Source organism: Oryx dammah, unplaced genomic scaffold (genome assembly GCF_014754425.2).
Source record: "Oryx dammah isolate SB20612 unplaced genomic scaffold, SCBI_Odam_1.1 HiC_scaffold_16, whole genome shotgun sequence".
In the NCBI taxonomy this organism is placed as follows: Eukaryota; Metazoa; Chordata; class Mammalia; order Artiodactyla; family Bovidae; genus Oryx; species Oryx dammah.
The window spans coordinates 26575789-26600897 of NW_024070200.1; the positions used below are offsets into that span (position 1 = coordinate 26575789).

At 38.4% G+C, this 25109-nt stretch overlaps 1 protein-coding gene across 2 annotated transcripts in view; it reads right to left on the reverse strand.

Annotated features, from left to right (window-relative positions):
- The window catches only part of AKAP6 (A-kinase anchoring protein 6), a 389020-nt gene that overhangs the window by 315196 nt on the left and 48715 nt on the right, over nucleotides 1-25109 (reverse strand). The window lies entirely within an intron of this gene.

Consider the following 25109-nt stretch of genomic DNA (forward strand, 5'->3'; position numbering starts at 1 on the left):
CAAATATCATCAGATCATTCTTTTCACGTGGAGAGGAGTTGAAGGTTGGGGTTAGAAACAGACAGTCTGATTCTAACATAACTGGATAAACAAGAATAACCAGAGAAAACCTAAAAAAAAAAAACCACAATGACTGTGTGCATGCTAAGTCGCTTCAGTAGTGTCCAAGTCTTTGCGACCCTATGGATCCAGGGGAGGCACCAGGGCCCCCTGTCTGTGGGATTCTCCCATCAAGAATACTGGAGTGGGATGCCATGCCCTCCTCCAGGAGATCTTCCCAACCAAAAGATCAAACCTGCACCTCTTTTATGCCTCCTGCATTGGCAGGCCAGTTCTTTATCACTAGTGCCACCTGGGAAGCCCTCTTTAATAAATATCAAAATATATTATAATGTCTCAGTAATTAAAATTGTATAATATATCACAGACAAATAAAAAAACAAGTCCAGAAGTAGACCCAAATACATAAGGGTATTTGAGCTTGTGATAAATGAGGCATCTCAAGTCAGTGAAGAAAAAAGTAACAACCAGACAAATATCTTAAAAGATTAAGTTGGATCTACCATACACCTGGATAAATTCCAAATGTATCAAAGATTTAAATGTAAAAAATGAAAACATAAAAATTACTAGGAAAAAATAGCTGAGTTATTTATAATCTTGGAATGAGTAAGGCCTTCTGGATAAAAAAATCCAGAGCTACTAAAAGAAAGGCAAACTTGTGTACAATGGAAAAGGAAAGAAAAGTTCTGAAAAATTGTGAGAAAGCATACATTAAGCACAGTCAATGACAAATGACAAACTAAAAAAAAAAAAATACCATGGTTCATATCACATGGTTTATACCCCTAATCAACACAGAACTCCTATAAATCAATGAGAAAAAGACCAACAACACAACTGAAAAATAGACAAAAAAATTAACACTGTTCATAGAAAAAGTAATAGTTAGACATATGAAAAGCTGCTCAACTTTCTTTGTAGTATGAGAAATATAAATTTAAACTATACCAAAGTGTCAGCTACAAGGCAAAAATCCAAAAATTTGGTAACTCAAGCTATTGGCAAAGGTGTAGGAAACAGACACTTTTAATACATTCCTGGTTGGAGGATAAATTAGTGAGATAACTGAAGAGAACAACTGGGCTATTTCTATCAAATTCCAAATACATATACACACTGACTTAGAATTATACACCTGAGAATTTACATCTCTAATATAATTACACTTTTTGTGAAATGACTCATGTTCAAGCTATTTACTGTAAAATAAGTTTACAATGTCTAAATATTGGAAACAGATTAAATGTCCAGTAACGGGTGACTAGTAAACTAAGGTTCATTCACATGACAGAATACTACACAGCTATAAAAAAGAATTATGATGATAAAAAGTTCTCTATAATTCTGTCATAGAAAGATCTCCATTAAGTTTAAAAAGCAAGGTTTAGAATAGTGTGTATAGAGTAACACAGAAGAAAGAATATATATTTGCTTATAAATGCAAATATGAAGTCTGGAAGGATCTGTAAGACACAAATAAGAATGAGTACAACTTGGTTAGGGTACAAGAGGAAGAAGCTGGACATCCTCTACTGGAGGACAGAAGGGGGACCTCGGAAAGTATATATTTCATATTTTTAAATTTTTGAAATCTGTGAATGTATTTCATATTCAGAAATTTAAGACAGCATCAAAAACTCCAAACTAGTTTTCCATAGGTAATTTAAAGCTAAAGGGCAGTCAGTGGTTTAATCATATCATCTTCAATAAAACTGACCTAAGGAACTCTTGTGCTATAATCAGTAGTCCATGGAGAGCCATCACTCTTTACTACTAGTCTGATTTGAGGAATATTATCTCATTTCTCCATCTAAAATATCCTCTTCCATCCAAGAAATAAAGCAGCTTATTAAACCACTTCAACTCAACAGTTTCACTAACAGCATTTCTGTTACTAGTCTTCTAAGTACTTCTAAAAAGCTGAAACCTTCAACTGAACAGGCTGCTCATTATAACATAAAACACAATTTATATATTGATTGAAATAGCTTGATGAGGACCTTAGTAACCCTTTGCTTTGAACGAGGAACTTCAGTATGCTAAAGGAAAAGGCCCACTCAAAATGATAATGCAGTGTTCAGAATAGTACTATTAGTTGAATTATTCAGTAATAAGGCATATTTGCTTCATTATACTTGGGCTGCCTGTCGTTTTCCAAAACAGCTGTAATAGGATACTGTCATTAAGTTATAGAGCAGCCTTGGAGACAAAATATTGAAGACCTGAGGTTTTCTGCAAGAATTGTATCTACACAGACAAAATTAAAGAGGGGGTTGAGGGATAAATAAACGAGGATTGGGCAGTCTGACAGAGAAAACATCACTCTAGGGACCAGCATTCTACTTATACTTTCTCATAAACTAACCCATCATGTAATGTGCCTGGGCATCAGTTTCCTGATTTGTAAAATGTGGATAATAATAGCCTATCTGCTGTGATAGAGACTCTGCTGTATGCTCTTTAAACCCATTTCCTCTTCCTCTTGGGCAGGGGGCTAAAGAACATTTCCCAGGTATCCCAGGGACTTAAGTAGGTTTGGATGACTGGGTACTGACCAATGGAATGTAGGTAGCAGTAATACTTTGCTGCCAGGTCTAATCCCCAAAACTTCCTTTGGGATACTCTACCGAACTCTCTCTTCTTTGTTTGCTGGCTAGACTCAAAGGATCCAGTGGGGTAATCTGAAGTCATAGAAAACAGCAGTCTCTAGAATTGCACTGTCCAATATGGCAGCACTTGAAATGTGGCTACTCCAAATTGAGATATACTGTAAGTATAAAATACATGCTGGATTTTGAAGATTTAGTATAAAAATGTTTAAATAGTTTTTAATAATTTTATAATTATTAAATGTTAAAATAATATTTTGGACAAACTGGGTTAAATTATTAAAATTTATTTTACTCATTTCTTAGATCTGGCTACTAGAAAATTTAAAATCACATACATGATCCACATTTGTGGCTCACATTTATTTATTTTGGACAATGCTGCTCCAGATGTAAGAAGCCTTGATCCCTGAATGACTGCAAAACAGCAGAAGTGCTCCACTACAGTGCTGTGCTATCACCAGTCCAGAATGCCTCTGCAAGGAGAAACTGCAGGGCTCAACGCTTGTGCCTTTGGGGGTCTACCCTATGTCCCCTGTGTGCACACCTGCTCCAGCTCAGCTAAAGGAAAAAGAGATGTGGTCACACCAAGGGTAAAAGGGATGGGGGAAGAGTATCTTAGACAGGATGTGGCTGTGACCATCATACATTCAGACTCTGGAAACATCTGGCAAAACAGGTAGAGAAAATGATAAAAGTTGGGGATATAGAGACTTTTCCACACAGGTAGTGATCAGCACTAAAGTACAGAACTCCTCAGTTCTATTTGCCCATCCAAACCTTCACCATTCTAACTAGTACTGGCACCCTACAATGACACCACCATACCAATCCGAGGTAGATACGTTACAGGAATGAAATTTTAACCACTGGCAGAGCACCTGGGCATCCCGGATGGTGAGCATGCTCTCCTTCCTATCAGAGGCTTGAGGGAAGTATGCCCAGTGTCACACAGCATGTTCACTGTTGCAAGTACAGGAAATAACAACTGGTTGAGTATGATCCTTTCCTCCTTTCCTTCAGATATACTGCAAAATTCATTTTCATATAATAACAACAAAAAAATCTTAACAAGTAAATGTTCTGTAGCAATCTGCCAAATGATCAGGTCATGGGATGGGTCTCGGTGCCTATTTCTCCACAAAGCTCATTCAAGTCTTTTGTAAGCAAGATCATTGCTAAGAATAATCTATTTTTCCTGTTGATAATTCCATGGATCAAGCATATAAAATATGTTAGTAACTTTTTCTCTCCTTCTTCTTCTTGTCTCTTTTTTCTTGAATATAAAGATCTTTTTATAAGTGGACCAAACACAAAGGTATTAGAGAGTAGCCCACTCAGAACCTCAGGTATTTTGGACATGTCAATTACAGTTAACCTTTTATAGATAATAGCCTCATATAGATGTAGGGTGGACCTGTGGCTCAGAGGGTAAAGAATCCACCTGTAAGGCAGGAGATCTGGGTTCAATCTCTGAGTCGGGAAGCTCCCCAGGAGAAGCGAAGGGTTACTACCCACTCCAGTATTCTTGCCTGGAGAATTCCATGGACAGAGGAATCTGGCGGGCTACAGTCCATGGAGTCTCAAAGAGTCAGACACGACTGAGCAACTAACATTTTCATATATAGATATGCTGCTTCAGTTCATACAAATTCTTACTGAATGGATTTAATTCTATTTTATCATGTACATGTAAACTTTCAATAAGTTCTACTTTTAATAATAGGTATTTTGTATCAATGAGGACCACTCAACTGGAATTATAAGATTTTTCGAATTAAAAACCATGTAATAAAGGTTTTGTCTAGTCTCTTTTGAGTGACTAACGCTTAAAAATTTTAAATATTTGAAATCTATAATACTCAATGCATTTTAGTTTGATAATAAATATGTGATAATATCAAATAATGAAAAATGATAATGAACAAATAGTAGTATCTCAAACTTCATGAACTATATTAACAGTGATATATTTAATATTACTACTACTGTATCAAAAAGTGTTGTCTAATTTTATTCTAAGCATCAATATCAATGCTTTGCATTATCTACCAGATTCATCTTCTGAACAGGTCAGTTTATAATGTAGACAGATCTGACTGTGTAAGATCAAAATCAAACATCACCTAAAAGCTGAAGCAAGGGGTAGCTTCTTAATTGTATACCGAATGACAGCCCTAAATGAGTGAATAAGAATGAAAATTCCTTCTCTCTTTCTCTCTCCTTTTGTTGCACTAACATTTTCTTAAGTGTTTTAAACTTTCATATTGTGAAATACAGGTTGCATACATAAAAAATTTATAAATAATAAATTTAAATTTTAACCAATAATTGTGAAGTGAATACTTTTATAACTATCATTGTGCTGAAAAAACTGAACATTGCCAACAGCCAAGATGCTCCTCATATATCCTGTCTAGAGGTGATTTATTACTTTATGTTAATCACCTCTTGCTTCTTTTTTTTATCATTTTACCTAATTAGTATGGGCACCTAAATAGTTTAGTTTTTCCTGTTTCTGATTTCTATATAAATGTAATCATACAGTGTATATTCTCTCATCTTGATTTTTCATATAACATTAAGTCTAAAAGATTTTTTTCCTATCCTGTGTGTTTTCTACCATGAGAAAGTTTCTAAAAAATAGAATATATAATTTACATATAAAGAATAATAATAAAATGAACACTCACGTGCCCATCATCCAGCTTTAGAAATTTCCCTCATTTACAAACTGGGTTTGCCTAACAGTTTCCAAAACGTTTTGACAAGAAAAAGAAATGGGAGGAAAATGTGTAGAATTATTTAACTACCAACTATTACTAACTTGGTAGTTCAGGGCCTCTAAACATCTTTGCCAGTAATATAATCAAAGCAGCCTGACCTTCTGACCCCAGGGTCTTGGGGCTGCCCTGGCCTAGATGGTGACTGAAGCTAATTTATTCCCATGGCCAAATGGCAGATGCTATATATACTGTATGGAAAGAAACAGAGATGTTTGTAAGTCCCACCTGGGGCCTGAGCTGCTGTAAGCTTCTTTTCTCTGAACTCTATCCTCAGTATGCAAAAGGCTCTACACACAAAGCAGCTACAGAGCAACTCATTTTGTTGCTCTGACTTCAGTCCTGTTGGTGCATTCTGACCCCCAGGTTCTGAAGACACCTTCCTTTCCCAGCGGTGCTGTGGAGTGATAGTGCTCGTCTGTGGCATTTCCAGTGATAGTCACTTCCTTCAGGTAACATCCAGCTTGTGGCAGAGCTGAACAGCAGCTCCGATTTCTTCCTGCATCCCCATGTTGTTGCTGTGTTAGTCACTCAGTTGTGTCTGACTCTGCAACCCCATGGACTGTAGCCTGCCAGGATCCTCTACCCAGGGAATTCTCTAAGCAAGAATCTTGGAGTGAGTAGCCCTTCCCTTCTTCAGGGGATCTTCCTGACCCAGGTAATGAACTCAGGTCTCCTGCATTTCAGGAAGATTCTTTACCAACTGAGCTACCAGGGAAGCTAAGCAAAGGAAGAGTATTAGTAAAAACCCAGACACAGACAAAAAAAGTAATCATTGAAGATATACTGATTATAAGGTAAATGGTTAAAAAAATCTCTGGAAGAAGAAAATGGGATACATATTATAAAATAGTTGTTATCTTTTTGGAAATAGGTGAATTAATTTATTCTGAGCTCTTCTGTCCTAGGAGATTCTGACCCTCCCCTGCCCCCTCACTGCTACATCACAGTCTAGGTATGCTAGAACCTGCAAAGGTCTCTCTTCCTGACTACGCTGGATTCTTAAGGGGAGGGACCACCAAGTGTCATTCATCCTCCAGTTCACAGTGGCTGACACATGTGGTTGTTGTCCAGTCGCTCTGTCATGTCCAGCTCTCTGTGACGCAATGGACGGCAGCACACCAGGCTTCCTGTCCTTCACTGTCTCCTGGAGTTTGCTCAAACGCATGCCCATGGTTGGATAGCATCACCAACTCAAAGGACATGAGGCTGACATATGGGAGAGCATCAATCAATAACTTTTAATAAGTTAAAAAACAAACATTTGCTACCTGAAGCATCAGCTAAAATCTAAGATAAAAGTTTAAAAATAAGTTCCTTTATGGAATTTTCCTTATATAAAGAAGTCAAGCCTTAAGATGTTGATATACATGTTAACTTGATTATTGAATAGCTCTAGGGATTCAAACAAATATTCTTTTTTAAAAAAAAAAGTACCTATAAAATGTAGACTATTTGTATGACTGGGAAAATGGTTCCAGCACCTAAGTAAGGGGTGATTAGTTGTTATATATTCAGGGCTGATATTCAGGCAGCATGTATAAGTAAGGCCATGCCTGTCGCTTAGAGCTGACATCAGTTCTGATTGGCCAGTGTTCATTTCATGCTACATGTTAAAAATATGAATATTATGCATCATATAGAAAGAAGGCTACTTACTATAAAATGACAATCACGTAACAATGGAGGAGGGATAGCAGTAGAAACACTGCTACTGAAAAACATGGAAATGTAGAAGGACACCTGAAAGTTGTTAGTGAATTCTACTCATAATTAATAAAATCAATATATTAATAAAGAAATAGTTATACAGTTTATTTTTTCATAAATCCCTTAGATAGAAACTCCCTAAAAGAGAACAGTCTTTAAAACAAAGCTGGGCTACTTTCCTAGTGGTCCAATGATTAAGAATCCACCTGCCAGTGCAGGTTCCAGCACACGTTAGTTGCTTCAGATTAAGCCTATGTGCCACAGCTACTGAAGCCCACACTCTCCAGAGCCGTGTTGCATGAGGGAAGACACTGTAATGAGAAGCCTGTGGGCCACAACTAGAGCGTAGCCCTCACTCTCTGTGGGTAGGGAAAGCCCACGTGCAGCAACAAAGACCCAAAGCAACTAAAAGTAAATAAATAAATAAAATTTAAAAAACAAAGCTAGGGTTGCTATATTAATATCAGAAAAAGCAAATTTCAGAGCAAAGAATATTACTAAAGATAAAGAGTCATTTCATAATGATAATGGGATAAGTTCACCCAGGGGATAAAACGATCCTAAATGTCAATGGATCTAATGAGACCATTTCAAAATTCATAAAGCAAAAACTGAAAGGAGTAATTCACATTTATAACTGGATATTTCAATATCCTTCTCTCAATAATGGATAGAACAAACAGACAAAAAACCAATACTGATACATACATAGAGACGATTTAAACAAAATTAGCAACCAACTTGACCTAACTGATTTTATAAATCTTTCTCAACTAAGAGTAGAATACAGTTCTTTTTAAGTGTCCATGGAATGTTTACCAAGATAGATCATAATTATAAAACAAGTCTCAATAAAATTTAAAAGACTCAAGTCATAAAAATTATACTCTTTGGCTACAATGAAATTAAATTAGGATACTTAAAAACAATAACAAAAGGACCTCTGAAAAATCCCCCAAATATTTGGGAAATAAGTAATATACTTCTAAATAATTGAGGAATTAAAGAAGAAATCAGAAAGTAAATTAGAAAGTATTTTTAAATTAATAAAAATAAATATACAATCTATAAAAATTCTTATGCTACAGCTAAAGTAGTACTGAGGAGAAAATTTATAGCATTAAACACCTATACAAGAAATATATTAAATCAATGATCTCAGATTGCATCATAGGAAGTCAGAAAAAGAAGAGTACTGAGATAGTAAATGTAGAGAAACCCTAAAACTATAATATACATTTGGTCATTGACTAACTACCAAGGGTGAATTTTTTCAAAGATATCCCAAACACTGCTAAATATCAACTCTCAGCCATTGAGGATGTACGCTCTCTGTCACCAGGTCTGACAAACATCACAGGCAGCACTCAGCAGAAACAGTAAGTCCTTTTAGAAAGACGAAGGAACTAAGAATTCATGCATACTAAATGTAAGTAACCTCGATGATCATGCTTTTAATGAGATGGGTCTCATATTTTGGGAAAATATTTCACTCTTGCTATTACTGTTGGGGATTTAAGGCTAAAGTTTCATTAAAATGAGTTACTGCTCAAAAATCACTTAGAATAAGCCACACAAAACTGATATTTATACAGGCCCAAAGTTATCAAATATTGGCAAATGCATATTGTTCAAGCTAATAATTCCTGAGACTGAAATAGACATAAATGTTAGAAGAGCAATAAGATTTCATTTTTGCAAGGTTATTAAATAGACATAATGCACAAAAAGCAGGATAATACTCTTTTCAACTATTATTTTTTAGTTTAAGTCTCAGACTACACTCCTTGTCTCTAGAAAATCTTTACCCACCAAGGTCATGATTTAATATCCAATATATCCAATAGGTCACCCCCCAAATCCAAAACCACACAGACATTCTTCAAGGGATACCCAAAAGGTTTTGTGTGATCATATACATATACCTAAATGTTCCTTGATAATGAAAACATGGTTTTTACTTCTCAGAAATTTATCCGGTTTATGCAACATTTGTGATCTCAATTTAAGATTCTGATGCACAAAATAGAACCACCTAACCATAGTTTAAATTATAACTTCTTATTCATTTTATATAGAATCTCCTTAAAAGTGATCAGCTGTTGAAGTATGTGTTAAATTATTCCAATTACAGAACCCTTCTTGCACATATGTTTCAGAAATATGTCTGTCATATGATATGAGGTGTATGTATAAATCTGAATAAATTCTGGATTATCCCACTTGGGCGGAAGTTCCAAAGCGTCCCTTCCAGCATATTCATACTTATTTTATGTGCCAGATATTTGGAAGCCAAAATTAAACTTGATACTTTATACTGTAGGTCAACACTGGAGTAAGAAGAGCAAATACTGCAGCATTTTACATTAGTTGCCCTGATACAGGGAACAAACAGAAGACTGAGATTATTTGGATGAGAGAAGTGTTGATTTTCATCTTAAAGATAAAAACCTAGATCCTCTTAAGGGTTTTAAAATATATTAAAACTACTAACAACACTTTCTCCCATTGTTTCTCACAAATCCCTGTCTTTTGGATCTAGAATAAGGGAAATAAAACAGGAAAGAGGAAAGTAAATTTTAAAGAGGCATTTCACCATGTGCCAGGCAAACTGAACTTTTTCTAAACTCCATCAGTCTCCATTAGGTCCTAGAATTTTCATGCACTTGAATGAGAAAATGAAGACTTTGATTTGCAAAATATCAAGGAAGTGAGTAAAATTAAGTACCCATCAATACAGACACGCTGTGTGCAGAAGAGACAGTTGAGATCTCTTGTCCAACTCTGGAATTGAATAGTTTTATGACCTCTGTCCAACTTACAGAGAAGTCCATGTAAACAACAGCCTACCTGAAGTGCGCTGCAGGAAGAGAACCAAAGTACTGTGGGTCCCACCCAGGCTGCGGAAGTTTCATGTCCCTCGGCCGAGCCCTCCACTTCTGTCAGTTACTCCATCACTGACCAACAGGTTGAAAGCAGGGCACTGGAAGCCCAGATCTTGTAACTCAAGTAGATCTGGTCTTTAATCAGCTGTCACTAGCTAACCAGCTTTACACACCGAGACGATAAAGCACAATACGTAACTTTCTTTCCATACCTGAACACTTAGAGGCTTTTGGGCCTACTGCTTAGAGGCATGCTGTGAACTGTTAACTATACTACACTTTCAAATCCTCAGTCCCTCAGCTCCCAGACTGCTAACTGGAACTGCAGTCCACATGTGCCCCTCACAATTAGCAGGGTTATTTTAGGCACTGACCTAAGTTCTCAGGGAATGTAAGCTGATGGCGAGGGGGAGTCTAATGTGACAGTTGCTTGGTTACAAAAGAAAGCTCATTCGAGAAGCTTATGATCTGTGTGCAGTGCTTCCTCGACACCCCACTACATGGATTTTTACTTTAGCTGGGGAGAAACACTGAAATTATTCACCTATCTTTTAATACCCACAGAAAGCTTAGACCCATCATGAAAAACAATAATTCAACAGAGGGATTGGACAGCTATACAAAACAACTTTAAATTTTGACTGGCAGTATTTAGTCACATGGTGTGTCATTTCATAAGAAGTCCTAGCAAAAATAAACTACCCGAAATCTAATCAAGATTACCAATTCCCTTCCAGGCTCTCTTACAGAAAGCTATAAACATAAAATACTCTAAAATTTTTTCATAATTATTAAAGTTATTTCCCCTCTACAAACTAATACATAGCTACTAGGTTCTACTATTTCTAATAAAGTACTCCACCTACTGGTTAATATGACCGTTTTGCAGACTCTTATCTCATGGGAGATATAAAGCAGAAAAACAGTAGAAGGAAACTGTACTGTCTCCTTACCAGTGAATTCCTCCATGCAGCACTGAATATTTTGTCTTCCAGAGGCAATATGAGATAAATTCATAAACGTTTCAACTTCCTCATCAACACCCGTCTCATGGTTTCCACAAAAGTCAGAACTCAAAGACAGAACTTGAATTTCCAGGAAGGCATGGATATAAATTAGACACAGGAAGAATTTCCTGAGCTGGAGATTTGCTGAGAACTACTTGTAGAAAGAATTAGTCAAACCTCATTCTGCATGCTCGGCTGTATCCAACTCTTTTGTGACCCCACGGACTGTAGCTGGCCAGGCTCCTCCATGGGATTTCTGAGGCAAGAATACTGAAGTGTGTTGCCATTTCCTCATCTAGGGGATCTTCCTAAGCCAGGAATCAAATCTGCATCTCTTGTGTCTCCTGCATTAGCAGGCAGATTCTTTACCACTGGGCTACCTGGGAAGCCAAGTCAAACCTCATTCTAACAGAAGGTTAAATAAAAGGGTTGATAAATCTGTTAGGAATGGTTAGTCATGGGCTCCCTAAAGAGACAGCAACAAAATGGGTTAAGTCTAAAAGTCTCATCTCTTTCCTTGGCGACTGCTCTTTCAAACTTCTTAAAAGTCAGCTCAACGGTTATCTCCTCTGGAAGCCACGTGATTCCCCTCAGCTGGCTTAATGCTCCCTCCTCAGTGCTTTTTCAGTGGTCTGGTTACCTCCTTCCTAGTTCCCCAAACAGGGAACTCAAGTCAGCAGTTCCTGTATCACATTCATCTTTGCAGAGCAGGCTTAAATCAGCACTAGGCCCTTAACAGATATCAGTGAATGTTTGCTGAATGAGTGAATTGGATGGCGTGTTTTAGAATCACTGAAGCATTCATGGCCTGCTTCTGGGTTCAACAAGCCACTCACTCTATTCCTACTCTCCTGAGATATTGTTAGTTTAGGGTGACCAGCAGCTCTGAGGTGGCATGATAGATGTCACACATACTCTTATAAAACCGAATGACTGATGAAGGAGCAAACAAATGAATAACTACACAGCAAATCTTCAGTATTAGTTAAAGTGTTCTTAGAGCCCATTCCTGGGTTCCAGTCTTAAGCCAGGCCTGCTCTAGTCAGTTGCTGCTGCTGCTGCCGCCAAGTCGCTTCAGTCGTGTCCGACTCTGTGCGACCCCATAGACAGCAGCCTACCAGGCTCCCCCGTCCCTGAGATTTTCCAGGCAAGAACACTGGAGTGGGTTGCCATTTCCTTCTCCAATGCATGAAAGTGAAAGTGAAAGTGAAGTCGCTCAGTCATGTCCGATTCTTCGAGACCCCATGGACTGCAGCCTACCAGGTTCCTCTGCCCATGGGATTTTCCAGGCAAGAGTACTGGAGTGGGGTGCCATTGCCTTCTCCCTAGTCTGTTACTGCCAGTGATAAATAAGAATCTACTTTCCCAAGGCAAAGGCTTTTTCACACAGCTCCCTTTCTGAATGCAATTACCTTTTTCTCCAGCACCCCATCTCCCACTTCCCACAATCTGAGGTTCTTCCATTTATGATGATGATGAAGAAAGGGAAGCACAGCAGTCAAAGCCAGTTCATAGCATGGATGAATCACAGGCTTATAATGGCTACACTTTAATCTTCAAATTCTTCGAATATCTTTCAAGAATGAGGAAAAAAAGCATATTTTCTATTAGGACTCATGAAAAGTATTTGGACCACTGAGTATCTCTTAAGAGTTATTTTTTTCATCACGGATTTTTATCTACAACTTGACAGCATAACCTGTGCAATTTTTTTTTAAGAGAGAGAGAGATAAGCCCAGTTCTATGGTCAGTTATATCCTGGCAGCAAAAAAAGGAACATGCACTTCACAGAGTCCTATTTTTAATTCTCATTTAAATAGCTGTCAGCTCTTGCCAGCATGAAATAAGAAAGATGACAAAATCAAGACAAGATTTTCTGACCAGAACCAAGTATTAACACTGGATAAAAGCTATACTTGTTTGAGAATTTACATACTTCTCAGCAAGTTTAAAAAGCATCCAAACATAACTTTCTATCATTCTGGCACACACCAGAAGTAGATAGATAGATTAACAGATCATCCAATAGAGACATTTGACAAATCTATAAAAGAGATTCTTCTAAAATTCAGATAAGGGAAATGCATTTCTCTACTGGCTCTCAGTGAGAAATATATTCATTCATTTAAATATAAATTATTTTTTTCAATAACCATTATATAATAAGTTCTGTGCTCAGCCCTCAGAATTTTAAAAATGAAAGTACCATGGCCCCGATCCTCAAGAAATTTAGAACTTAGAAGAACAAATAAGTAAATAATCACGATGCTGTCTGCGACAGAGGTGGTGTCTGCAGAGGGTGTCATGAGAACAGGAAGGTGAAAATGGGCACCCTGGTCAGAATAAGACAGAGAAGCCAGTAAAAAGAGGCGAGGTAAACCGGAGTCCCAAAGAACAAGTAAGAGAGAGGCAGACACAGATTCTGCGGGGAAGCATTCAAAGAGAGAGAGTATCTGATGAGAATACCTGGAAGCAGGAGATACGAGGTACTTCTGCTGAGGCGACTGAAAGCATGTGAGTATGAGAAGAGCCTAGCATACAAGGGTGGGAGTAGGCAAAGAGGCAAGAGATGGAAACAGAGGATAAGATCATTTGTCACACCGCAGGCCCGCCCAGAGGAAGGGATGTCGAGGATAACAGCTTGCAGTACACCTTAATCCTAAGGGGCTTCCATGGCCCTTTCACGGTGGAGGGCTTCAATTAAAATAATTCAGTTAACTCATTATTTAGTTTCCCATTTGAGTCACAAATCCAGGCAGATAAAATCAATTGTTGTTACATAAGAACTGCATGATGGATATTTGATATTACTCTTTACATAGTATTTATAACCTAGATATGGGCGTAGCTATAAAAATAAGCTTCATTTCTAAAGGCACACATAACACACTTTCAAGCAATGATTCAGAATCACAAAGTCACTGGAGTTGGAAATCTGGTTCAATTTCCTCTCATGATAGAGGAGGAACTACCGTAACCATGGTCCAGAGAAGCTGTCATTTGCTCCAGTCATATGCTAGAAAGGGGCAGTCTTTATTTGAGGGCAGAGGTCTATGAGAATCCCACAGCACACAGTGCCTGCCTTCATTATTTGCTGCAGGGGGGTGGAGGGGTATGAGGGGATAGGTATAATGTTACAATTTTATTTTATGGATTATAGAGAGCTATCACTAGATTGTAAGCACTGCAGCAAAGCTTAGGTCAGATCTGTATTTTAGAAGGAGCATTCCTTGTTTCAATTGGAGAGTAAGAATAGAGGTCTTTTCAGTAACTCAGACAAAGAATTGGGATAATTGGATGAAAAAGGCAGAGGGGATGGAAAAGAATGAACATATTATGGAAACAATAGGGAAATATAACGGACAATATTTGGCAACCAATTAGACATGGTAGGTATGTAAATAGAGATGTTGAGCAAGGGTAACTCCTTGTTTCCTGGCACGGATAACTGAGTAACCCAGGAGCAGGTATCTAATGGGATACACACAAAGTGTTTATGCAGAAAGGAAATATCACCTAGCCTTGAGAGGAGCAGAATGAGCCTGAGTGACAGATGACACAGCCAGATCACCTCCACATCCCACAGAACACTAAATGACATTCTTGGTATCTGAGGTAGTGTGTCCTAGCTTTGTTGTTCCCAGAGGCATGGACATAAATCATAGTTATTGATTAAATAACTAAAAATCATAAGCCATTCCCCGATGATAAACCATTATACTTTGACAGTGTCTTAAACTTCCATTTTCATCATTACTTGATTTCTAGTTCTGGTTATGGCAGACTAGCCTGTGCAGACCAACCTTTCCCACTGAGAATAACCAGATAAGGTGAACAAAAAAAGTATCTGTTTGAAGGCATAAGAGAATTCCCAAGGCAGCAGGGACTTGAGAACCTAAGATCTTAAAGAGAATATAAATTCAGAGAGAGAGGCTATATGGCACCATTTTCCCCTTGAAGGCCTTTGCGGAGTTGTAAGCAGAACTAAGAGGTTGAGAAGCTGGGCTGTTTTCAGTTTTCAGTGCTGGAGGGACAAAAACTGGAGCTCACAGTGCAGCAAGGAGGAGGAGCCATGGTTTAAAAAAAATTAAATAAAAATAAACCAAAACAAAAAAATCAGGCTTTCAGGGAGAACCTCTAAAGAACCACTCCAGAGGAGTACAGGTAAGCCAGAAATAGGACAATCCTCAAAAGGAATCCAGCAAAATGTGAAAAAAAGAATATATCATGACAAAGTTGGATTCATTCCAGGAAATCAATATTGTTTGAATGTTTGAATTTAATGTTTGAAAATGAAAGTTTGAAAAATAATAGGAAGATCTTTATTCAGAAACAAATTGCTAAAAAGGCAACAATCATGGATAAATCACATAGACACATTTTTGGCAAAGTTAGATACAAAAGAATATATCTAGCATGATTATATTTATTTTAAGCTCAAAGGCAGGCAAAACTAAACTGTTACTTAGAAATGCTTACCCAGCAGCAAAACTATAAAGCAACAAAATGACTATCCTAAAGTCAGAAGGCTGGATACTTCTGAAGGAACAAAGGGGCTGAGATCAGAGGGAGTATGTGAGATGATTCTATGTTCCTAAAAAAGTTCTAGTTTTTTTTTTAAGTTAGGTAATAATAAGTCAGATGTTTGCTTTAAAGTTTCTCAAATCAAATATATATATATGTGTGTTTGTGTGTGTGTGCACAAGTATATATATATGAGAGAGAGAGCGCACAATTTTTAAAAGGAAATATATACTGATAGTAAGACGGGAATGGCTAAAGAAACATACCATGTTTTTGCATAAGAAGATTCAAGATTATGAGGATGCCAATTCTTCTAAAACTCATCTCTAAAGCAATATGAGACTAATAAGAAAACAACAGAAAATCTCATACCAAACAAACCAATTTTAATTGGAAAAATATGCTAGAAAGGCAGGGATTTTTTGAAAATATCATTCTTTTCAGAACTTTTCTTTTAGTTTGAAGTAGAGACAAGGAGTCCATCAAGGCTGTATATTTTCACCGTGCTTATTTAACTTATATACAGAGTTTTATCATGAGAAATGCCGAGCTGGATAAATCTCATGCTGGAATCAAGACTGCCAGGAGAAATATCAACAACCTCAGATATGCAGATGATACCACGCTAATGGCAGAAAGTGAAGAGGAACTAACGAGCTTCCTGACGAGAGTGAAAGAGGAAAGTGAAAAAGCTGGCTTAAAACTCAACTTTCAAAAAGCTAAGATCATAGCTTCCAGTCCTATCACTTCACGGCAAATAGATGGGGAAAAAATGGAAACAGTGGCAGATTTTATTTTCTTGGACTCCAAAATCAATATGGATGGTGACTGCAGCCATGAAATTAAAAGATATTGCTCCTTGGAAGAAAAGCTATAACAAACCTTTTTAATATGCTTATTAAAAAGCAGAGAAATCACTTTGCAAACAAAGGTCCATGTAGTCAAAGCTATGACTTTTCTAGTAGTTGGTTGTACAGATGTGAGAGTTGGACCATAAAGAGGGCTGAATGCTAAAGAATTGATGTTATCAAACTGTGGTGCTGGAGAAGACTCTTGAGAGTCCCTTGGACAGCAAGGAGATCAAACTTGTCAATCCTAAAAGAAATTAACCCTGAATATTTATTGGAAGGACTGATGCTAAAGCTGAAGCTCTAATACTTTGGCCACCTGACACAAAGAGCTGACTTGTTGGAAAAGACCCTGATGCTGGGAAAGACTGAGGGCAGGAGGAGAAAGAGGCGGTAGAAGATGTATGGTTGAATGCCATCACTGACTCAATGGATATGAGTTTGAGCAAACTCCAGGAGATAGTGAAGGACAGAGAGGCCTGGCATGCTGTAGTCCACGGATGGCAAAGAGTCAGACACAACATAGCAACTGGACAAAAACAGCCCGATAACTAATGAAACATAGTATAAAACTGTATTATATGAAGCGATGTAGTACTTCATATGTGAATAGATAAATAGAAATATAAAGTTAGAAACAGAAATGTGATGAAGTTGGTACAAGTGGGGGAAAGATCATTTATTCAACAAATGATATTGGGACCCGGAGGTAAACTTGAATCTTTGGTTTAAGAAAAGTTTCATTATAGGAACAACCCAACAAAGTTTATAGAAGAGGTATTAGTACAAAAGGAATACAACTGTTTTAAATATATAAAAAGATATTAAACCTCACACATAATAAAAGAATTGTGCCAATGCTATCTCAAAATGCAGTTGTGGATGAGGGGCCTGACGCAACTCTTTCAGTTTTGAGGCATTTCCTTTCTCTAATTAGCAGCTTGCTAATAGGTATATAACTCCTTGCTACAAACTAGCAAGGGGACACTCTTTCTGTCCCCTTCTGATGTCTATTTCAGAAGCTTTCTCATCTATTTTATACTTTAATAAAACTTTATTACATACACACACACACACAAAGAATTGAAAGTTAAAACTACACTGAAATACCATTTTCATTTGTCAGATGAACACTATCAAAGAATTAACATGTGTTGAAAGAGACACACTCACATCCTGCTGGTGAGAATATAATCTTGTATAAGATTTATAGAAAATTATTTGGTAATATCTATCACAACTATTGATATTAATTATATACACTTTGACCAGCAAATTACAATTATAAAGATTCTTCTCCTGAAGATATACTCACATAATGGAAGACAACATTATGAAGTTATTCCTTTCTGTATTTGAAATAACATAAAAATCCATTAACAGTGGACTGATTAAATAAATTATGTTTATACATATAGTGCAAAACTATGCAGGTTGTTATTCTGGTTTGAAATGTTCTCCAAGGTATGTGCTGTTCTCATATGTGCAAAACATTATGCAAAGGTTGCAACATTTGCATGAAAAATAAAATGAATAATTATTCATACATTCATAATATTACTTGAACATATTTTCTGTGCCAAGCACTTTTCTAGGCCCTTGGAAAATATTAGAAGACAAACCAGAAAAAGACAGATGATAAGAAAAAACATATAGCATAAGTGCTTTGGAGGAATAGAAAAACAAAACAGGGGGAATAAAGAGCACAAAGCTAGCAGTGGGGATGCTGCTTTATATAGAGTGGTCAGGAAAGAATTTCTGATCAAGTGATATTTGAACAGAGACACCAAGGAAATGAGGGGGAGACAGGAAGGCATCTGGGGGAAGAATATCTCAGGAAGTCAGAGAGCAAGTGCAGAGGTTCAGGAGTATTAAGTATACTTAGTGTATTTAGGGAACAGCTAATGAGAACAGAACAAAGGGACGAGTGTAGGAGATGTAGCCAGGAAAGTTGCTGGGGGGTGGGAGGAGGGACACATACTGCCACTGTGAGGACTCCAGGCTCTTACTCTGAGATGGAAAACCACTGTACGGGTGTAGCAGGATGGTGTGCTGGGAAGCAGACTCTACAGTGAAGATTAGCATCCTTGAAGCTTTTCAGGGCAGGTGATGCTAGTGGTAAAGAACCCACCTGCCAAGGCAGGAGACATAAGAGATGTGGGTTCGACCGCTGGGCCAGGAAGATCCCCTGGAGGAGGACATGGCAACCCACTTCAGTATTCTTGCCTGAAGAAGCCCATCGACAGAGGAACCTGGTGGGCTACAGTCCATGGGGTCGCAAAGAGCTGGACACGACTGATGCAACTTAACATGCTCACATGCTCTTAGGATGAACTCCTGAGGAAGGGGAAGAAACTAGGCAGAGCTGGCGAAAGGTGGGTTATAAAGCAGTCTCAACTAATGCATCAGTCCACCCACACAGAACTCTGAAACTGAAAATACCCTTCAAATTGTCCGAAGTTGCACTGTGGAGCCAGGCCTTTATAACCCCATATTGCTTATATACAGCATGAAAATGGACACTGCAGTAGTGAGTTTATCAAAGGGTGGGAGAAGAGGAAATGGAAACAGTAACTGGAGACAACTTTTCAAGTATTACTGCTGTAAGGGGAGCAGAGAAGCAAGGTGGTAGCTGAAAGGGAATGTACAAGTCAAGGAAGAGTTCTTCCTCTTTCAGGCTGGGCTATATTACTGCTTGTTTGTGTACTGAAGGGACTAATGCAGCTTATATGTGTTTTGGAAGAATCTATATTAAGTTGATAGCAATGATTGCCTCTGAAGAAGAGAACTGTGAGGCTGGATAATAAGGGTAGGAGGGAGGCATTAGTGTTTACAATTTTGTAATTTGCATGCATTATCTAATCACAACTCAATCAGTAAACAAAGTAGAACAAATAAAATAGATATTTATAATATCAACACAAAAAGTGATCCTAAGATATTATGTGAAGTAAGCTAACTAATAGTAGCCAGTAAGTTTTTAAAATTATATATATGAATATAAATTTGTACTAAAATTCTAGAAAAACATACCAAGTTGTCCACAGAGGTTATCTCAAAAAATATAATAGGAGAATTCTCATTTATCTGTTTGATTTTTCACAACAATCCTGTATATCAGGAAAATTTTTTTTCATATTTTAAAAGTATCTTTCAGTTTCAGTTCAGTCGCTCAGTAGTGTCCAACTCTTTGCGACCCCATGAATCATAGCACGCCAGGCCTCCCTGTCCATCACCAACTCCCGGAGTTTACTCAGATTCATGTCCATCGAGTCAGTGATGCCATCCAGCCATCTCATCCTCTGTCGTCCCCTTCTCCTCCTGCCCCCAATCCCTCCCAGCATCAGACTCTTTTCCAATGAGTCAACTCTTCGCATGAGGTGGCCAAAGTATTGGAGTTTCAGCTTTAGCATCAGTCCTTCCAAAGAACACCCAGGACTGATCTCCTTTAGAATCGACTGGTTGGATCTCCTTGCAGTCCAAGGAACTCTCAAGAGTCTTCTCCAACACCACAGTTCAAAAGCATCAATTCTTCAGCACTCAGCTTTCTTCACAGTCCAACTCTCACATCCATACATGACTACTGGAAAAACCATAGCCTTGACTAGGCAGAACTTAGTCGGCAAAGTAATGTCTCTGCTTTTGAATATGCTATCTAGGTTGGTCATAACTTTCCTTCCAAGGAGTAAGCGTCTTTTAATTTCATGACTGCAGTCACCATCTGCAGTGATTTTGGAGCCCCCCAAAATAAAGTCTGCCACTGTTTCCACTGTTTCCCCATCTATTTCCCATGAAGTGATTCTAACCCATATCCAAGGTCAGGGGCGGCAGCCTAGAGTGCCAGGCTGTGACGGCGCAGGAGCGGCCGAGAGGAGCTACCCCGCACCCGAGGTCAGGGGCAGCGGCCAAGAGGAACAATCCCAAGTCCAAGGAGCGGTGGCTGCGTGGGCACAGGAGGGCCGAGAAGAGCTACTCCACGTTCAAGGTCAGGAGGGGCAGCTGTGAAGAGATACCCTCATCCAAGGTAAGGAGCAGTGGCTGCGCTTTGCTGGAGCAGCCCTGAAGAGATACCCCACGTCCAAGGTAAGAGAAACCCAAATAAGATGGTAGGTGTTGCGAGAGGCATCAGAGGGCAGACACACAAACCATAATCACAGAAAAGTATCTTTACCATATATGAATTTGTAAATACGAATTAATCTTCTGTGTGCTGAAGCAACGAGGAAACCAACTAGATACCTTCCTGGGTCACTGGATTCTTCAGGCATGAGAAGATGGGATAGGGGCTGAGGGGGAATACAAAGAATCAAACCTGGGCTGATTGACTAAAAGTGTAGTGAACTCTGGCTTCTAAGAGCTCATCTCACACTGCTTTACCTACCAAACCATGCCTATCACAGTGATACCTAAATTCAAACAAACAATAAATGAAAATAGATTTCTTTAATATTTGGGCTCTACATGGGTTTATAAATCACAAAACCATTTCTTCCTTCCTTTCTGACTGCTATGTGTGTCAGTTTACACAAATATCTACAAATCATGGAAAGAAATCCAGCATGAAAAAGCATGACCTCCTATGAATGGGCACCTTGACCCTGAATGGAGTACAAATGTTTAAAAAGAGAGCCCTTTGGATTCTTCATATTGTGTTATTATTTCAATTACAAGACTTCAGGGCTTACTACAGATCATTCATTAATACAAGAGCCCACACAGGAGAATTTCATATTCAGGTCAGTTGTGAATTTTCTTCTCTTAAAATATGACTCCAGCATTCTCTGAGTTGGGGCTATGTTCAGCTGCTTCTTTCTTTTAAATATCTGACACAGCAGCCAATATTTCTCTCTCAACCAACAGCTGTCTATCATTTGTTCGAATTTGTTGAAATGTGAATATACATTTAGTCAGAACATGCTCCTCAAGGGAAGAATATTAAGAGACCTAAACCTCAACTGCAAGGTCCAATGCTCTCATATTTACAAAAAGATTGTTTTTTTTCCCTCTCACAGCTCAAGACACCCTGCAAATCCCAGACTGGCCTCACAAGGACTAAACAATCACAGTGTCAGCATGAAGAAGGTCAAGAACTCGACAAACCCCTGAGCACAGGAGTTGTGAGAAAACATAGACATATGGGCCCGCCCACCGATACGGTACAAAAAATGTTCAGAACATAATATTAAGTCAAAAAAACAACATATAAAATTGTGACGGAGTCGAAGTCCAATTTTTGTACACATGTAAGTAAAAACTGGGAAAGGGAAATACATCAAGAATGATTATTGTAAGGATCTCTAGTGGGTCACAGGTGATTTTTATTTTCTCCTCATTTATATAAGAATATGTGTTATTATTATAATCAAGGGGAAATAATAGAAGTGATTTTTAAAAGCAATCATATGCAATGCCCAAAATCAATCAAAGTGGGAAGGGGTATTTCCCTGATATAAGCTACAGAAGTTCCTTTCTAAACTGAATGGTATTTCTTTCTCAGAAAGTATTTTCTTCATGTTCCTGGTAGTGCTTTAACAAGTCAAATTCTCTAAGAAATAGGAGTGGGCAGCCCTATCTCCTCCTTCCTCCCATGATATTTTCCTCAACACTTTAACTTGAGACTAGCTCCTCCTTCCTGGATACTAATTGTATTCTGAACCAAAGACAACATAGCAGAAATCAGGAGTTCATGGTGAATGATGAATTCCATTACACCAAGAAGTCTTGCTCATGCCACTCTTTCATTCTCTATCTCAATCCCACTATTTGCTCTTCCTCCACTTGTGTAGCCATCTCCCATCTGAAGGAGTCATAACCAGCTTTCTACATACCCATCTGAAGGAGTCATAATTAGCTTTCTTCATACACAGTCATCACAGTGGAGTTTGTGTGTCCTGGTTTCTCCCCATAAAACCACCCTGGTATAAACCTTCTTTTTCTGACCTGCACCTTGGGCAGACATATACTTCAGGCTAAATCTAGTTTCCACATGCTAATTATCTCTTTCTGATATCAAACTACATTTTTGCGTTTTCTGATGGCAGAGGTCTCCTCTGATGTGTCTTCTGTCTCGTTTGGCTTTCCCTCTGAGGATATTCAGTTCATCTTTAATCCTCGTCATCATGGTGTATTAGCTTAACTGCTGCTGCTTCACATCTTGACTCCATTTGCAGGCTGGAATTTTCCTCCTCTCGATTCACTTACTTAACTCTTCAGTCATCTGTTTAGCAGAAGGACCCTCAGCTCCCTAACATCTATCCCTTTGTTTCACAGATCTGAGTGTGATGGCTTCTTGTAACATTTGATAAAAACCACATAGGAACTTGGCTTTCAGGTGCATGTGTGTGCATGTGTGTGTGTGTGTGTGTGTGTGTGATATGTTTCTTGGCATCAACATTCACTGATTTTGGCTCTTAATCATTAAATATGAAAGCTCCAAACTCCATACATGGCAATGCTCAGTAAATGTTTTTGCTCTTACTGTTTCCTTCTGGCATTTAGGACTGGATGCCCACTAGATCTGTCCTGTCCAGCTATGTGAAAGATTCACTGTGGATGCTAAACCCCAGCCAGGCAATGCCTATTGACTGACAAATCTAAGACTCTCATCATAATAGCTACATCTGTATGACACTTATTATGGCCAGGCATCATTCTAAGCATTTCACAGCTACTGTTTAATTTATGTTCATTACAATCCTATGAAGTAGATGCTATTATTATGATCACCCTTTCAGAGAAAAGGAAAATGGGGCACAGTGAACTTCCTTTTGTAGCTGTGGTAAGAGGTGGGGCTGGAATTTGTACCCAGACAGTTAGGCTCCAGGAATCAATTCCCTTAACCACCACTCTAAATTGTCTTTCATATGTAGCAAGATCACTATAAATAAAAATGCTTCGTTACTGAAAAGATCTGACTAAATTGAGTTTGGGAACCAAAGTAGTAAATATGCCACAAGGCATTTTTGCAAGTCTGTGATACACACTTGTCTTGAATTGTGGCACTAAGTTTGTCAGGACAGACACGCACACACATATGGCAGCCAAGTTGCCTTGGAGCTGAGGTTCAACCAGCCAGTCTAAGCCACTCCTTGGGAGAACTGGGAACCCAACCCTCAACTTCCTTTTTCATCTGCTTCTACTTATGGAATTTTTTTCTCTATTATTTTTAACTCTGTGATTTTAACTCTGTGATTCAGAATGATCCTCAATTTGGGGTCCAATATCTAATAGCTTTAATCTTCATCTACACAATTAAAATATAGCTAGATTCAATTCTAGGTATGAGAAAGAAGGCCAAAATCCTATAGGAGACTTAGACTTCTATTCAAGTATCTTAATACAAAGCATCTTTGAGGTAATTTACACAAAGGAAGCTCAACTGAAACCTTTTCCAGCCCCCATTTTGCTGTTTGCTCTAGTCTGAACTGAGTCTGAGTTGGCATTGGGGCTCTTTAAAAAGGAGGCCCCATGATTTTTCCCTAGGCCGCTCAACCCAATCTAAGGAGCTGCTTCTACAGACCCACCCACCTTCCCTCCCCTTCTGTGGATAACCCTTTAAAAAACTAATCACTGCAAGAATGTTAAGTGCTTGAGGTCAGAATTTTTGTCAGTTCTGTCATTGCTATGCCAAGGATGAATGTCTGACATATGGTAGACTCTCAATAAGTATTTGTTGAATTGATAAACACATTGTAAGATGCCAGAATACAAATATAGGTATGTTTAAGAATATATTGACCTTTTGTTTCAGCATAGAAATAGCACAATTTAAAGGCACAAACTAGATAATAATTACAAAACTGTTGTTGTTCAGTCACTAGGTCATGTCCAACACTTGGCAACCCTATGGAATGCAGCACTTCAGTCTTCCCTGTCCTTCTCTATCTCCTGGAGTTTGTTTAAATTCATATCCATTGAGTCGATGATACCATCCAACCATCTCATCCTCTGTTATCCCGTTCTCCTGCCTTCAATCTTTCCCAGTATCAGGGTCTTTTCCAATGAGTTAGCTCTTCCCATCAGGTCGCCAAAATATTGGAGCTTCAGATTCAGCACCAGTCCTTCCACTGAATGCTCAGGGTTGATTTCGTTTAGGATTGACTGATTTGATCTCCTTGCTGTAGGGCTTCCTTTGTGGCTCAGCTGGAAAAGAATTCGCCTGCAATGAGGGAGACCTGCGTTTGGAAGAACCCCTGGAGAAGGGAAAGGCTACCCACTCCAGTATTCTGGACTGGAGAATTCCATAGACTGTATGGCGCATGGGGTCGCAAAGAGTTGGACATGAGAGAGCAACTTTCACTTTGTCCAAAGAACTCTCAAGAGTCTTCTTTAGCACCACAGTTCTAAAGCATCAATTCTTCAGTGCTCAGTCTTCTGTATGGTCCAACTCTCACATCTGTACATGACTACTGGAAAAATCATAGCTTTGACTAGATGGATCTTTGTTGGCAAAGTGATGTCTCTGATTTTAATATGCTGTCTAGGTTTGTCATAGCTTTTCTTCCAAGAAACAAGGATCTTTCAATTTCATGGCTGCAGTCACTGTCCACAGTGATTTTGGAGACCAAGAAAATAAAATCTGTCACTGTTTCCACTATTTCCCCATTTATTTGCCATGAAGTAATGGGACTGGATGCCATGATCTTGTTTTTTTGGAAAGTTGAGTTTTAAGAAAGCTTTT